Genomic DNA, 14,751 nt, shown 5'->3' on the forward strand with positions numbered 1-14,751 from the left:
GACAGGCTAAGTAACTTATCCGAGGTTACAGAACTAGTAAGTGGCAGAGCCAGGATTTGAACCCAATGCTATGATCCCAGAGCCCAGGCTATAAACGTTACTCTTTCCTTGGATGGCTCTCACTTATAGGTTTGTTTTTTAGCACAACTGGCTCACTCCAAAGTCTAAAAGGGAGAGGCTCAGTTAGAAAACTGCCATTTTTCTCCACCCAGAGAAGGAAACAGCAATGCCAGTTATTTATTCACAGAACTGGTCTAAGTCTATACAGCAGAACAAACAAGTACCCCTCACATTTGTGGACCAAAATCTCCCCAGGGCCACCAAGTGGAACCCAGCTGCTTTCTGACTGACCTGGTGGGCTTTCTAGCTCACTATGGGCTGGAGCCTCTTTGCAAGTTGTTGCAGCCAAGCCCTATGCATCTGAGAACAAGCTGCCACTCTCCAAGTTATGAGAACTGAGTACAAATGCTTCCTAGAATCCAGGTGATGGGGTTCAAAAAAAGTTACTCAAATATTTTTTAAGCATAAACTTTATATGCTGGCCAACTAAGGAAAATAAAATGTATAAAATATTATATTTAACTTCATAGAACTTCAGGGAATCTAGTTGGAAAGGTAAGTCCAAGTGTCAATGAAAACAGTCCAAACCTCCCACTTTCTAGAAGTGGAAACTGAATCCTAGAGAAGCCAAGTTACTTCCCCAGGGTCACCCATAAAGTCACAGATAGAGCCAGGTCTGCTGACTACCTGGCCAGGGCTCTTTCTACTACTCTAAATACAGGCCGAGAAACTCATAGGCGGAAGAGACCTGTAACACAGTTAAAATTTACTGAGCGCACTGGTGCCAGGAACTAAGTAAGCTAAGTGATTTATATAAATGAACTCATTTAACCCTTACAACAAACCTTTGAGATGGGTAACATTTCTCCCAACTTACAGATGAAGACACTAACGTTTACAGAGGTTAACTCACCAGAGGTCACAGACAGTAAGAGGAAGAGCCAGACTAGGAACCTCCAGAGCCAGCTGCAAAGCCTGTGCTCTAAGCTGGGTCCTGGAGGACACACAAATAGGGTTCATGGAAGTGCTGGGGGGTGCTGGCGCAACCTGTGTGCAGAGCACTAAGAGCGGCTTGTGAAGGGCCTCCCGTGCTGGCTTAAGGAGGACCTCAGGCCCTGCCCGGGCTGCCCCGCAGCAAAGGGGCAGGCGAGAGGCAGTTGTAGTCTCCCCCGCCTGGAGGGTAAGCATCCTACAGGAAGATAAAGCTGAGCCTGTGAAGCTTGGGGGAGAAGGACCACCTCGGAGACTCTCCTGGGGTCTTAATGCGAAGATGAATAAAATACACAGTAGAAACTCCTACTGAAAGAAGAGTCTGGTTTGACTTGCCTAGCATAGTAACCCAACCTACCTGAGAGATGCCAGTCTTACTCTCTTGGAAATGCTGCTTTAGGTGGATAATACTCATGGAAAGCACTGAATGTTTACTATGTGCCAGGCACTGGGCTGAGAGCTTTATAAGTTATCTTTTCATTTTTCTTCTCACCGTAACTCCAACAAGCTAAGTATTATTATTATATCCATGTTACAGATGCCTCACAGAGAACTGAGGCTCAGAAAAATTAAAAAGCTTGCCCAAGGTCACCCAGCCAGTAAACAGTAATATCAAGTTCTAAATGTAGGCTTATCAGACCCCTGAGCTCCAGCATTTAATCACCAAGCTACACTGAATGTAAAACAGTCATATTAAGTGCAAATGGTCCCATCAGAGCTGCTCTAAGGCAACACCATACACTCACTGAGTAATCATCACTGATCGTTAAACAAACACGTCACAGGTTGCTTCATTGAAAAGCAATCGATAAAACAGTTACCAGAACTCCACAAGGGAGCACAAGTGAGCCCACCAAAATTGCTCCTCAAACAGAGCAAAAGAGTTCTAAAACCTAACTGACTTTATAGTTTTCTTTCCAATTTTCCCAGTTCCCTTTTCCTATTCCTCCTCCACACACCCCACCCTTTGACACTCTCAGAGAAGCTTCCACCTACGTCTGGAACCCTGGCCCTCCTCATATTGCCAGTCCTTAGTTGGCGCTCGGCCATCATCCAATCAGTGCTTTAAACCAGTGTCTAAGAGTTGGACCCGCCCCATTTTTCCCAGCCTAAAGAATGAGATGGTCATTCACCCTACCATCAAAACCCACCACTTTAGGTCTATGTTCTTTTCTCTTCATCACACAGACAGAGGCTCCCACTGAGGAGAAAATAACTATATCTAATAAAACATATATGTGTTACGTCCCACCCTTAATACTTTTTTAGATCCTGCCCAGCTCTTCGCTCAGATCCTCCGTGTTCACCAACTAAATGAGTGAATAGACCAAGAGAGCACAGGGACACCAGAGATGCTGCGAGGCCCAAGAGCAAGTGAACAGGGGAACCAACCCCAATGCCAGCCCCCCAGCCCCCCAGCCCCCTGTCTCCCTACCCCCCCCCCCCAGGGCTAGTTAGGAGCTACACACCAGTCTCCTTGAGTCCCCTGGGGGCAAGCCAGCCTTCCGCTGGATTGTGAGGGCCTCCCAGGTACCACCTTCTATTGTGTTTATCACCCCTGCTGCCTCTGGGAACTACCTTCTCCCCAGTCCTTCTGCCCAGGGACTCTCTCCTATTTCCTTCTAGTCGTCTTCCTACCACTTCAGAGCTTGTCTCCCATAACCTTCTGTTTATATAATTTTTCCCAAATAGTCGTTCATCCACTGTGCTACTTCCTATTAGTCAATCTCCAGCTCACATACAAACCCCTTCAGTGACAAGTCACACAGAAGAGTCTGGATCTTTGAAAACTGGGGGTGGTTTCAGAACAAACCCTTAGGAACAGGTCAGTTTTGGTTAAGAAGGCTTCATACCCCTATTGTATATAATTCACCCTTTATAGGGAAAGTGCAATCAACATTCAGGCAGTTTTTAGATGAGACGAGTATTGTGATAATTTCAACAGCCTCTCAACAGAGCCAGAGAGAGAGAGAGAGAGAGAGAGATAGAGAGAGAGAGAGAGAGAGGATCTTTGGGAAAATCCTTCAACAATGTAGTCTAGGCTCATTTAACATCTTGCTTTTCCCTCAACACACATACACATACATACACACTCACACACACGTTAAGTTTTCTAGGGCCTCTGGCTAGAAACAGAGACCCTAGGTTTTGTCTATCAGACACTATTGCGTGGCATGTTCCCCTAAGACAGATGCACCCAGCACTTCCCCCCACTCACCTCCTGAGACAGATGTGTACTGTGTCCCCTCCCCAGCATAAAATAGACACACAGAGCCCCCCTTCCCTGCCCCAAGAAGACACTCGCTAAATTCAAGTTTTCCCACAGGCTTTAAACAGAAATCCCTGCAAACTATGCCAGATGGTCATTTTATTTTTTTTCTTTCATGCCCTCCTGGCCCCTTCTCCATTTTCCATGGTTCCTCTAACTCAAAGAACTCAATTATCTGCCCGCAGATTCCCCTTCCTCTCCCTCCCCCACCTACCCTCCACAGCCTGTCTTCCCAGGTCATGTAGCACACAGAAGGGAGACCAAGCCAGAGTCTGCAGGGCTGTTGCCTGGTCTCCTGCAGCCTCAGATACATGTTCCCTTTGCTTGTGCCTCAGAAAACGCTCTTGGCCCCGACTTTTTGGAAATCGGGAGCCTCTAAGGTAACAGCTAAGAGAAGCAAAAGGAAGACGTGCTTCCACCAGCCTGCCCGGAAGGGCTGTGGAAGGCCTAGGACTCAGACCCTCCCCGTTCCCACCTCCTGGGGGGCGGAGGGGCCAGGAAGGCCTCTCCAAAGCAGTCCTTAGAGTCAGATGAGGCGGGGAACAGAGCACAGTCTCTCTCTCCGCTCCGGGCCAGCAGGGTGGCCACGACACCTGGAGTCTGGGGGCCCCTCCCAGCTGTACACCAAGCCCTCAGCCCGAGTGTGGAACGGAGGATGCTCGTGGCCTGTCCTCCAAGGTATTTCCAAGGTTCAGCTCCTTGGGTAACTGATCATCCTCATTTTAGAGAGAGGGAGCACAGGGGGGCTATGTAGGAAGGGGAGTGGAGGGAAGGGGAGAGAGGGAGTGAGAACAGGAATGTTACTTTTTAATCCTTAAGGAACATGGTGAGATCCAATTTGTGACTCAGCTCTGGGACGCTGGATTGACAAGGAGTCGGGGAACAGCTGCAGCCCCAATCTAAGCTGCGGACAACTTCTCCTTCGGGCCTTAGTGGCTGCTGTGACATGATTCACCTGGAGAAAGGGCTCCGTTGTTTAAATCCAAAAAAAAATCTGCCTACTCTGGGTCTTTCCAGGGCTTCTTCCCAGACAGCACTCCAGGGCATGGCTGGCAGGTTTTCCCCTGTCTGACAGCAAAAGCTGAGGCGCCAGGTGGGTGCTCAGTCCCTCCCTGTGTCCCCACCTAGTACTCCATAAGACTGCAGAGTCCCTGAGGACAGATCTGGGATGTCCTTGCTGGAGTCTCCCCTCCCCTCCAGTTCTGTTCCTTGGCACTGTCCCATGGCATATCAAGTATCTCTGCCCTTGGAATTCCCACTTCCTCGTTTCTTTCTTTCTGTTTCCCTCTAAACTGTAGCCACACAAGTTCCTGAAAGAGCTGCCCAGCCCCCAAGGAGCATTTCAGAGCAATAGCTCTGTCTGCCAGTCAGAACCTTGCCTTTCAAACTCCAAACAGAGGAGAACGGCCTCTCCGGGCTCTAAACAAGTTTCCCCAGCAGAACCCAGCAGGATGAGGGAACCAGCCCTGGCAAGGAGCAGCCTCTCTTCCAGCTACTAAAACTGATGACATCAAACCTTCCAGGCAGCTGTGGGACACTGGGAAAGCAAAGGGTCTTTGGATTCCCTCTCCTCTATACTCAAACATATGAGTCAGGTGCCCTAAGGAAAGCACCGTCTCGGAGGGATCATTCCTGAGGCTCAAAGTCTATAGCGAACACCACTCACTAAACTTCCCAATCCAAAGAAAGCACTGTTTTTTCTAACATCTTAAAGAAGTCTTTTAAGGTTTTTCTCATTTTTTTTTTTAATTTATAAATGCAAAAGAGAAGAGGTACTTTATAAATGGGGAAACCAGAACGGAAGCAAAGTGACTTTCCAGAAGAGAGTTGGGCCATCCTTCAAGTTTCAATTCATCTTACATTATATAGGACTTGACTTGTTTAAAACTACTTCCATGGAAATTGTCTCATTTGCTCCTCTCAACAGTCCTGTGAAGCAGTTTTATCACTAACTTCACCTCTGAAGGTCATAGAGGTTAAAGGACTTGTCTATGGCCACCTGGAGAACCTGGCCATGGACTCAAGTCTCCTAACCCCACATCTACTATTCCTTCTGCAACGCCAAAAGAAAGGTCATCTGCTAGGCTCTTCCCACATGTAGGGAACGACAGAATGAGAGGGGCCCCAACCACATCCACACGAGTGGAGGAGAATTGAGATCCTGGGTGTGCATTGCCCACCGACGGCCCACAGACTCAGAGAGGCCTCCTGCTCCCCTGCTCCAACTTTAATCCCAGCCGACAGGGCTATGCCCTGTCCCCCAATAAAATGGCAGTTTCAACCCAGCAGAGGGCTGTGGAGTAGTAAAAGGAGGACTTAATTTAGAAGTGGCCTATCTGAGGTCCAGGACCACCGCGTTCACCCTCGTGGAACCTCAGGCCACCACACTCACGCGTGCATGTCCACATTCAGGGAGCCCTAACTTGGGGGTGGCCGGTGCTTTCACTGGCAAGCTGACCCGAAGTTAATCAGAAGGCCCCCTCATTGTTCGCCAGAATACAAAAGCCATTCTGTTCAGAAAGTCTGTGAAGAGAAACCTAAGAGCCAGGATAGCAGCTGTTCCTTCATCCCACAGAGAAACCAGCGGCATCCATGAGGTTGCCTGAGGTCCAAGAGTAAGTTAAGATATAACGTGGCTGAGCAGAAGCCCAGCTACTGGGTCCCCACCACAGGGAGCGTCCCCTGCATTAACCCTCCTAAAATGATTACTGACAAGCTAGCTAGTTACCCTATCACCTAGGAAAGTGCCTTTCTGGAAGGATCTCCTCTCCTAGGCCACACTGAGCTCACCACTCTGCTAGGTCAGAACAAGTTTTACCCAAACACAGGACAGAGTAGGAATCCACAGCAAGCACACTGCGCGCCCTGAGAGCTGGTTAAAATATTAACCCAGGGAACCCATCGGCACAGCCCCAGCACCTCATGTCTCCTCAGACAGCCCAGCTTGTAGCGGCTGCAGCTGAGAACTCACTGAGATATCTGGATAAGGAACCTCTTTGCAGGGCCCCCAACCCCAAGACCCACCCCTCACTCACTTCCCCCCTATATGTCTTTAAGAAAAGCCTGTGATGGACCTTCTGAATGGGGGAGGACAGCTTGCTTCTTACCAAGCTACCTGGGAAGGAGGGACACACACACACACACACCAGATATCCCTAAGATAGTCCCTCTGTCCTAATAACTGCTCCAGAGAGACTTAGAATTCACCACAGGCTCCTAGCGGAGTTCACTGGCTTTCTGTCTTTCTTTTTTTCATTACAGGTCAGACATAGCAGCACCAAGAGACAAAACAGACAGTGATCACTAGAACAGACCGAGCCACGCAGAAGACACTGGAGTTTCCATGTAAGAACTACAAACACAAGGCTGGAGTGATGATAACTCTTTTTACATATAAAAAACTCTTCTTATCCGAAGCCTTTGTTCTAAATAAAAGATGATGGTTTCTATAGTGAAGTCTGAACACTTCAGGTTCAGCAAGAGTGAGATCAACTAGATTTGCAAAGTCAAGAAAATTGGCTGTTTCCCTCCTCCTTGAGCTAATAGAATCCAACTGTTGGAGCATGACATCATTCCTGAGCCCCAAACCCTGAGCAGAGAGTACAGACACTCGCCTGCCTCCCACCAAACAGCCCAAGACTATAGCCAGGAAAGGAGGAAAAACAATCGGAGTCCAGAGCTGACCTTACCTGAAAGTCCCGGTGCTTTCCTGCCCACTCCATTTTCTGCAGAGTTAGGCTCAAACCACAGTTCGTTAGGGAGCCCAGGGCCCCCAAACACACTCGCTTAAGCTCTGATACCTGCTGTGAGCTTCCCACAGCTCCTTCCTCTGACCTTTCGCGGTGCTCCTTCCAGCCAAATGAGCGGAGCACTGCTAGCCGGCCAGGCCAGTTGTCATGGAGACCCTGTTCTCACCAGCGTGCTAGCTCTGGCTCGCTCTGGCTTGCTCGCTCATGCTTCTCTCTCTCTCTCTCTCTCTCTCTCTTCCCCCCCCTCGCTCTCTCGCTCTTCCCCCGCCCCCCCTCAGTTCTGGGAGGCTTCCATGAAACAGCACTGTCTTTTGATCAGCTCGGTTTTTGCACGCATTCCACTCCTCCTACCTCCCTTCCAGTCAAACAAGGGCTCTGGGCTGCTCCTGGGAACTTGATTGAACAGCTCAGAGGGAAGAAGGGAGAAGACAGTGAGTGGACTTGTTTTCCTCCCCTCTAGTGTCTCATTTTTTATAACTTGGAAGAATCCTGGCCAGGGGGAGGGAGCTAGCCGGAGCGCTTGGAGGGGAAGCAAGCCCTTCCTCTGGGTCCTCGAGCACGGGTAGGAGGACCCAGAGGCATTGCCTTGACTTGTTTGTGCACTTGGGATTTTCCGGGCAGCAGCTGAGGCGGAAATGCACTCCCGTCCCAGGCGCTCGCCTGGACTGGCCTCTCTGCTTACCTTGCTGCCTGCCCAGGTCGTGGCGATGGCTTTAACCAGTGCAGGGACTCGAGGTACTAGTGCTGGTGCCCAAGCAGTCTCTCATCTTCCTGCAAATGGAGAGGAAAGACACTAGGTCAGGACCAGTGCGAGTCCTGGGCACATCCAGTCACTGCGCAAGCAACAAAGGTGACACAAATACAGACTCATCTCTCTGCCCTGCTCTGGGCCTGCAGCTGAAGCCCAGCCTTTCTGTGAGCTGCTGTCACAGCCAATAACATCGCTCCTATCCAAGAGCTAGCCCTCAGGTTTACGCTCCCCTGTGCACATTTCTCTACTTTGTAACATTCTTTACAGGCACTGTTTGGTTTGTTCTCAGAACCTTTTGAAATACACTGGACAGATATTATTGTCACCATTTTATAGATGGGAAAACTGAGGCTCAGAGAGATCAACGGTTTAGTCCACAGTTATGAAACCAGTTACACAAACAACTGAGTACTGCTCCTAGTCCGGTGCACTTTCCACTAAAGTACACTGCCATCTGATCTTACCAACTAACAACTTTTCTGATAACCAGTCATGAAATACAAGGCTGGGTTCCCAGGGAAAAGGAGGAGACTCTCTGAGTCACGGTGAGGTAGGCCTGACGACCATCCTTCCAGCCTGAGGACTCTATGACAGCATCTACGAGATGCAGAAGTACTGGTGCACAGCGTAGAGAACTAAGTCCTACCCTAAAGCTACAAATTCTGTTACACTTTTCCAAAATACTGTGTGGGGGCAGAGCCCCAGAAAGTAGTTTCCAGGCTTTCGGCCTCACATAGACAGGTGCCTGGCTCAGGTAGTAAATGGCCATCAACTGTGATTGCATGGCCATCAGCTGTGGCTAGTTGGCCGTCAGCTGTAACCAGTGAGCCATTGGCCACTAATATAACTGCTGTGGCTACGCTAGCAGAGAAGGAGAGGAAAAATGGGGGCTAGCAAGAAGATGGTGGCTGAGCTAGCAAGAGCGGATTGCAGAGAGGCAGATGCCGCCAGCAAGAATATAGTGGTATGACTCCCCCATCTATGGCTCCGTGGGTGTTCCTGTCTGGCCTCACCATATGCTGCGTTCTTATGGAGGGAGCGGGACCAGAGACCCCGCGTGACACCCCGCACGACATACTGGAACAAATCTTGGCCCCTCTGTTCAACACGGTAGGCCTGAAAGTTAGGGCTGGTATTATCGTACTCGTTTAAAAGATTTAAAAACTAATAATAATGTATGAGAGAGGTCAAATGACTTGCCCCAGGTCACAGAACCAGAAAATAACAGGTCTAGAAATAGTCCCCACGCCTGTCGATGCTCTACCATGTGTATTAAGCAGAGCAGTTGCAAGAACAACAGGCAGAGCACGAATCAGAAGACCTTGGCAGTGCCTGGCTCCACCACTAGCCGCGTGCCCTTGGGCAAGTCACCTGACCTCCAGTGCTCACCTACAAAACCTAACACCACTGCTAGGGCTAGGAAGAGCATACAAAGAGATCAGGTGTGTGAAGGCACTCTTAAGTCAGGCACTAAGCTGAGAACTTCATTCATCTCAGCTGTTCCTCACCACAAACAAACAAAAACCTGGGACCGTTGGTATCCTCCCAAGAAGACACCGAGGCTCAAGGAAGACACTTTTCAATGCCGCTTCCTAACATGTGCTAGAGAAGCCCTGTTGGAATCTTGAATGCAGTGTCCCCTTGCAGAATCCTTGTGTTTTTTATTAACCTCCAATACACCACAAAATTCTCAAAACAAGATTTTAAGTAACTTGAGTTTAAAAGCTAAATAAATACATGCCAGGAGTGAAGGTAGGAAAAGTGTTGCATAGGCAATGACAGGATGGCACAAATCCTAAGTGGCGGGCACTGTTGTTGCTTTAAAGAAGCAATCAGGGCTTCGAAGGGGCCAATCGCATACTGAAATGCCCAACCTGACCCCGGTACCAGCTCAGGAATCCCTCATAGGCCGTCATGTGCCGAGTCCGCAAAGGAGGAACCAGCAAGTTCAGCACCATCACATCACTGAGCATCTCCTGCTTCCCATTCCCAGCCGGCATCCCTCTGCTCTTCTCCTGACTCGCAAAACGCACATTCCACTTGCCCAGTCCCCATACTGAGAAGGAAGAGGTGATGCCCATCCATTTCTAAAGCACGAAGTTATTCAGTTTTAATATTATCACCAAGATTTATTGAGCCCCTACCATATGTCAGGCACTCCTCCAACAAGTATGAGGGGCTCGGGGCCAGGGCTAAGTACTGAAACTGATACAAGTCAGTCTAGTCTCTGAAGCAACCTGAACTTAAAAAGCCCTCCAGACCAGACCCAGAATGCAGGCCATGCTCCCCCTAGTGGCATGCTGGAGTTACAGCGGTTTCTCAGGGCCTGTCCTCGTTAGGGACGTAGGGAAGGGCCCCCGTTCCTGGGTGCTGCTCTTGTGTCTGAGCTTCTTGAACTGAGCAAAGCCAGAGGACAGCTGAATCCCTCTGCTGCCTCTGCAAGACTGGATTTGGATCAAACCAACTTGTCCTGTCCTGAAGGATAGTGCTTTTACTGTCCTATGTGGTCTAGTATCTGGTGAGAAGCCCACGTGCATGCTTGTGCCAGAAACCTGGGAGACATCCTTGCATCTATCTCCCTACCTTTCTCCCCACATCCAATCCATTTACCAATTCCAAATAATTCTACTTCCAAACTATATCTTTTACCCATTTTTCTGCAACTCCATTGCCACCTCAGTCCCTCACTGTAATTTTTGCAAAATTGCTCCCACTTCTACTCTCGGCCTCATTATTCCATTTTCTACAGAGCTGAATCACCTTTTACACCAGACCCTGCCACTTCCTGCTTAACACACTTCAGTGGATTCCCACTGCGCTTAGGCTCAAATCTAAAGTCTCACCAGGACATAGAAGGCCCATAGGATCCTTCTGCAGCCTCCTCTACATACGTTTCCTGCCCTCACCCTCTCTGTGCTGGCTACACAGGCCTCCTTGTAGTTCCCTAAAACTGCCAGATGTTTTCCAGACTGTTACCCTCTGCCTGGGACATTCCCCCACACCCTAGTCTTTGCCTGGCTGATTCTCACTCACCTTGCCTCGACATGCCTCTCACCTCCTGAGAGAAGTCTTCCATCATCCTCTGAGCTAAATGAGGACGTAACCTTCATAGCATTCACCATCATGTTACTGCACATTTGTGCAGTGTTCTGCTTAGTGTCCGTCTCCCCCCATGGTTCCTTATGAGTAAGAACCTAGACTGTTTTTGCTAACCACCCTATTCCCTGCATTTAGTAATAGGGCCCACCTCACAGCTGGCACTCAATAAATATCTGAACGAATGCATAAAAACCCATTTCTTCCCGTCCTATAGGAAGGAGAAACTTAGAACAGCTAGTTCATGTCATTCATTGTATCTTTTCATAGACTAACAAACTATAATTACATCTCCTTTTCTCATGTGCCTTGCCTATGGGCTCAACCAAAAATTCCTGTAAAGTTTCCTTGTGGTTTGTTTCCCAGAACTTTCCTCGTAAGGTCACTCTTCTGGGGACGCGCTCCAGGGTTTTACAGCCTGTCCCATTACCAGAGTGCCACTCAGAGGCACTCCATCACCAGTGTCACTGCCAAACCAAGCGGGATGCAGGGGTGGCCCAACTCCCATAGATGAGAAGGTTCAAAAACGCTTACTCTCACTTCCACTGTGCTTCCAGAAAATATAGTTTTACTGGGGAAAACAAAGTCATTGTATGTTTTATAATTTGGAGGTGGGTGTAAAAATTGAAAACTATTGTCTGGGGGGTGAAATAATGCGACTTAAGCAACAGCAACAGCAGTGTGACTGAGTCCACCCCCATCTCACAACATACGTTACCACCAACACCGGAAATCCTTTCTGGCTTCTACCCTGTCACTACCACCCCACTGCAGGCACGACCGCAGCACGCCACCCGGCGCTCTGAAGACTGCGTTTTTCCTCTCCCTGTAATGCTGTTGCCTCTATCTCAGTGCCTCTCCTTCTCCAACTAGCAAAAATCTGGTTGCCTTCAAGGCCCAGCTCAGTTAACACGTCCTCCATGAAATATTTCTTGATCTCCTGGCAGAATCTGTTTGTCTAATCTGCAAGCCCACAGCAGTTTGAAGATGCCTTTTTATGGTACTTACATCACTTAAACACTGTTGCTTGCACCCCTATCTCCCTCAGTCGTGATCCCCTTGATTTCTATCCACTTCAGTATTTCATTCAGAGTGAGCAATCAATCAGTGTGTACAGGATAAATGAATCATTGAAAAAGACTCTTTGAAGAACAAAGACAAAAACAGTTGTCCCCTCCGTAAGATGATGGAATTTCAGTGGCTAGATTTACACTGTACCAAGAGAATATATATATTAATATATGTATAGGATAATTAGAGTCTAGACTTGATCACTCAAAGAGTTTATAATATTTTCTTGTCTCTTTCAAAATAACTGAAATTCTGTACCTGAAAACACAGGAGCAGAGTAAATCTTTTGAAGTCACTCCTTCCTTTGAGATCAAAAGAAGATTCAAGGACAGCAAGCTACTGTTTTGATACTACTGGTTGGATTCTAGAATGCCTAAGAGATGCTCTATAACTTCCGAAGCCTCGGGGAGCCCAGCTCCCAATGCTCACCAGACTGGAGTCCAACAGCATCTCCCCTGAAGGTGTCCAATTCTACCCAGGTAATTGGGAGTCAAGCATGTGTCCTGCCCAGTTCTCCTACCTTGGGCTCTGGCTGCCGTGAGAGCAAGCAGGTTAGCACAAGAGCCCTTTAGGGCTTTACAATTTTCCTTTTCTACCTCTCAGAGGCAGTGCGGTTATGAAGGGAAAATTAAAATTCAGGAGTGGACAAAGAGTCAGCAGACTGGACCCCACATCATGGTTTCTAGGGTGGTGAGATCTTGGGCAAGTCCCTGTACACCTTAGGGCCTCAGCTTTCCCTGCATATAATGAGGGCTATTAGAAGAGCTGTTCTCCAAGGGCCCTTCTAGCTTGAATGTTCTATTGTAGTCACCCAACCTGATTGTTATGTCCTCGTCACCTAGTCCCATTGCTTTTTGAATGAGTCCAAAGCAGCAGAAAGTCCTTGTTTCATGGGTTAGAGTCTCTGGCTAAGTCTTTCAGCAGAGACCCTGCCCTGGAGTCAGCTGCTGGGATCAGACAGAAGACCCTCACCAACAAAAGGCAGACCTTCCCGAAGGAAAAGAGGGGAGATTCAGGCTTCCTGCCTAAGGAAGGCTGGAGAGAGAAGAAAGACACCAAACACAGGCTGGGGACGTTAGGAAATGGCCTGGGAAGTGCCTGGAAGAGGACTAAGGCTCTGCCAGGGGCTCACTCCTAGCCATCATTCTGAGACAAAGCCGCCTTTACAGAGCAGAAGAATTGGCAGTGTCTAAGTCCTCTTGGAAGACAATCTGCCTACTACAAACCAAGCAGTCTCTTCATGGGCTCTACTAGGGCCTTTGAATCAACAAAACAAAGGCCTCCCTCCAGATGGCAATCCCAGCCCTCCTCTTGCTGAGAGCCACATCTGGCCGGACCTCCAGTGCTACACAAACTTTGCTTGCACAGCCTTCCTGGGAAAACAGAAATACCCATTCTATGTTCAAGTCCTGGCATTTATGGTAGGAAATTCTCCCAGGTCCTTACTCCTGCGCTAATCCCACCTCTTCCCACCCATTTACCACCCACCTCCCACACTCCCAAACACCCACCCCCACCAACCCTAATGCTCTGAACTAGAACGGTGTAGAAGTCAGCCTGTAATTATCCTAGATCTCACTGTCCTGTGGTGAGGCAGTTACTGAACACCTTCATGCTGGGTGGAACACGCTCTCCTTCGGTCTGCCAGGCTTCCAGCCCTAGTTCACCTCCACTCAGGTCACAACCCTCAACACGAAGCTCAAAGCTCAGATTCCCAGAGCACAGGATACTCGGTGGATACTTGATCCAGCCTCCTGGAGGACCTGTCATAAAGCTCATCTACGGGCTCATTTCCTAGAATCTCTCAAATGCACAGGCCCCTGATCACTGCTACTTATCAAGTCGAAACATTTTAACACCAGGCCACATAAACACAGTCTTGGTGCCGGGGAAGACTGGACTGAGGAGGCAATATCCCAGACCCTACCGCAAAGCACCATTTACCTCTCTAGAATGGCCTTCTAATGCTTACTTCCCTTATAATTCCAATCTCAACCAAGATCGTAACCTGTCACAATTGAAGCTTCAGGACAGGGGAGGTAGAGTACAAAGTGGGGGGAAAAGAGACGAGGAATAAGAGGAACGTGGACTCAAATGGCTTTTCCATGATATAACGAAGAAAATACCGTAAGCCTGGGAAAGGAGTACCCGTCAGAATAAGATCTGGGCAAACTTATGAGAATGTGGGCCCAGACTGTGTCACCTCCTCCAGGCTGTCTCCCTTGATTTTCCCTGGCTGGACTGGATTCTCTATCCCTACCCCCTACTCTTTGGAACAAACAGTCTACTACTTCAGTGTCATCTGTGCTCACTGCCTTGTATTTTAATGCACCAAGGCTTATTCAGCTTAATTTTCCTTCTAGCCTGTAATACTCTTTAGGGCAAGAATTATGTCTTAACTCTGAATCCAAGTTTAGGGCTCTGTACCAAGTACAATTAATAAATATTAAATATATGAACTAATGAAACCAACCAACTAACTAATTAATCTAATTAATATGGATCAACAATATCAGCATAGAACCTAAAGCATTTGCTGCTTAGTACCTTAGAGTGGTCCAGGGTTCCCACGGTGTAGTGGGTATACCAGATGACTATAAGTGGTATATGGACAAATATCTTTTAAATTTTCAGTACTTTTGTATTTATCTTAATGTACATTAAAAAAAAAACGGAGTGGGGGGAGGAGGCGGAAGAAAGAGGGAAAGAAAAAAAAGAGAAAAAATGATATCCAGCTACTAACCCGATTTTCACTGATCTCACTG

At 48.3% G+C, this 14,751-nt stretch overlaps 1 protein-coding gene across 6 annotated transcripts in view; it reads right to left on the minus strand.

Moving 5' to 3' along the window:
- DENND2B (DENN domain containing 2B) overlaps window positions 1-14,751 on the minus strand; it is a 140,706-nt gene that overhangs the window by 92,207 nt on the left and 33,748 nt on the right. For 3 of the 6 annotated variants that reach the window (XM_019728545.2, XM_019728554.2, XM_019728573.2), the window contains one exon: window positions 7,751-7,839. The exons of 1 other annotated variant lie outside the window; for it this stretch is intronic. The gene's annotated coding sequence lies outside the window, so the exon portion shown is untranslated. Of the gene's footprint in view, window positions 1-7,008; window positions 7,289-7,419; window positions 7,508-7,750; window positions 7,840-14,751 lie in introns of those variants that run through there. 2 more of the 6 variants (XM_019728583.2, XM_019728536.2) reach the window with 2 other exon arrangements.

Source organism: Rhinolophus sinicus, linkage group LG06 (genome assembly GCF_036562045.2).
Source record: "Rhinolophus sinicus isolate RSC01 linkage group LG06, ASM3656204v1, whole genome shotgun sequence".
NCBI lineage: Eukaryota > Metazoa > Chordata > Mammalia > Chiroptera > Rhinolophidae > Rhinolophus > Rhinolophus sinicus.